Source organism: Phyllostomus hastatus, unplaced genomic scaffold (genome assembly GCF_019186645.2).
Source record: "Phyllostomus hastatus isolate PE091 unplaced genomic scaffold, TTU_PhHast_1.1 phas_contig_34, whole genome shotgun sequence".
Classification (NCBI taxonomy): domain Eukaryota; kingdom Metazoa; phylum Chordata; class Mammalia; order Chiroptera; family Phyllostomidae; genus Phyllostomus; species Phyllostomus hastatus.
Genome location: NW_025333857.1, coordinates 21,434,842 through 21,437,429, shown reverse-complemented (window position 1 = coordinate 21,437,429; position 2,588 = coordinate 21,434,842). Strand labels below are relative to the sequence as shown.

Genomic DNA, 2,588 nt, shown 5'->3' with positions numbered 1-2,588 from the left:
CAGGCAGCTCCTAAATTTCAGAAATAATTGATTTCTACTTATCTCACAATAATGTTTTAAGAATAAATGTGATAACTTGCCAAAAAGCATTTGAGTTCATTAGAGAAAAGGTACCACATAGAGGAAATGTGACATCACAATGACTATGGGTTTCACGTGGCATCCTGTGCCTTACATTTACCTCAGCAGGATGTCTCAGGCATTTCTGTCAACAGAATGCCAGCCTTGGCCCATAGGACCTGTGACAGAGAGGCACACCTGGATGAACATTTAACCAGGAGTCAGGAGCCCCCGATGTTTGTCAGGGCTCTTTTAATTAGCACTGGTAAATTTTTATAAAACCCTGTACCTCTCTGGGCATCAGGTATTCCATCTTTAAAACAACACAGAACTAGACACTATAGGAACTTGAGGGGTGGCCCCCACCTCTAGCCTTCTGTAAATCTATAATTCATTGTGATCCTTCACACTTAGGAAGGTTAAGAATTTTTTCTTGAAAGTAAATAACAGGGTGATGGTATAGGAGTGAAGGTTCTACCTTCACTGAAATGCGTACTCCCAACAAGTAATTTCAATTTCTCTTTCATGGTGACTCAATATAAGAAAAGCCTTCCTTTATCCTATGCAAGCTGACTCTCGATTACTTGATCATATTGATTTCCTTCAAGCTCACTACATTCTGCATCCTTTTTTGCCTCAGTATTTTGAACAATTGTCTCCTCAAATAGAAAGTAGGCTCTCTTGTTTACTGCCGAGTCTTCTGTATCTAGGGCAAAGCCTAGCACAGAGAAGGGCTCAAAAACATGTATTGGGTGAAAAGCTTAATATAAATGTAAACCAAAACCATTTAACCAAGTGTAGCATAAGGCCAGATCTGTTTGAGAGAAAGATATTTAATAAACACTAGTATATGGAAGACTGTTTTCCTTATATATGCCAAGAGGAGAGATTATGTGCTGGAATTAGACCAATAAAAAGCATCAGGGAGTTTTCCCAGTCTAACTCACATTTGTCAGATCACTGGTTTAAGTATGATGAGATTTTGCAATAATTCAAGGAGAATAGTCCTCTGTTTTATATGACATGACATTAATTGAAGAGAAGCTTTTGTTAATCCTGGAGTAGTTACTTCTACTGACTGTGGCATGCTTTTAAAAAATATACAAGTGAGGTGCAAATTTTCACCAAAGTTTACTGACTGCTTGAATTAGTTTCATTTTGTGCTAATTATATAACATAATATACAAATTGCTATATGTTACATTTTAGAAAAATAATTTGCATAAATGGGCTTAAAAGAAAATGTAAGGCTCTCTGCTCCCCTGTTCGACAGACAGCCGCATTTTCCTGAGCAGTGGCAGCCTCAACCCTGAGACACGATGGCAAAGGTCAGAGTGAACGGATTTGGCCATATTGGGCACCTGGTCACCAGGGCTGCATTTTACTCTGGCAAAGTGGACGTTGTTGCCATTAATGACTCTTTCATTGACCTCAGCTACATGGTCTATGTGTTCCACTATGTTTCTACTTATGGCAAGTTCAAAGGCACAGTTAAGGATGAGAACAGGAAGCTTGTTATCAATGGAAAGTCCATCTCCATCTTCCAGAAGCGAGATCCTGACAATACCAAATGGGGTGATGCTGGTGCTTAATATGTTGTAGAGCCCCCTGGTGTCTTTCCTGGCTTGGAGAAGGCTGGGGCTCACTTGAAGGGTGGAGCCAAGAGAGTCATCATCTCTGCCCCTTCTGTGGATGCCCCATGTTTGTGATGGGTGTGAACCATGACAAGTATGACAACTCCATGAAGATTGTCAGCAATGCTTCCTGTACCACCAACTACTTGCACCCCCAGACAAGGTCATCCATGACAACTTTTGCATTGTTGAAAGCTTCATGACTACAGTCCACACCATCACTGCCACCCAGAAGACCATGAATGGGCCCTCTGGGAAGCTGTGGTGTAATGGCTGAGGGGCTGCCCAGAACATCATCTCTGCTTCCACTGGCACTGCCAAGGCTGTGGGCAAGGTCATCCCTGAGCTGAATGGGAAGCTCACTGGCATGGCCTTCTGTGTCCCTACCCCCAATGTGTCAGTTGTGGATCTGACCTGCTACCTGGAGAAAGCTGCCAAATACAATGACATGAAGAAGGCAGTGAAGCAGGCATCAGAGGCCCCCTCAAGGGCATCCTGGGCTATACCGAGGACTAAAGTCTCTTGAGACTTTAACAGTGACACCCACTCCTCTACCTTCGATGCTGGGGCTGGCATTGCCCTCAATGGCCACCTTGTCAAGCTCATTTCCTGGTATGACAATGAATTTAGCTACAGCAACAGGTGGTGGGCCTTGTGGTCCACATGGCCTCTAGAAAGTAAGAGCCCCCAGACCATCAGTCCCAGAGACAGGAAGAGAGACCCTCAGCTTCTGGGAAGTCCTTGCCCCAAATTGATCCCCAAACACACTGCGAGTCTCCTGATCTCCAGTTTCTATCCTAGACCCCCTGAAGAGGGAAGGGGCTTAGGAATCCCTGCCTTGTCATGCACCATCAATAAAGTCTACTGCACCCCATCCCCCTCCAAAAAAAAATT

At 43.8% G+C, this 2,588-nt stretch overlaps 1 pseudogene; it reads left to right on the top strand.

Moving 5' to 3' along the window:
* Positions 1-1,379: 1,379 nt before the first annotated feature.
* On the top strand, positions 1,380-2,375 carry LOC123819764 (annotated as a pseudogene).
* The last annotated feature ends 213 nt before the right edge of the window (positions 2,376-2,588 follow it).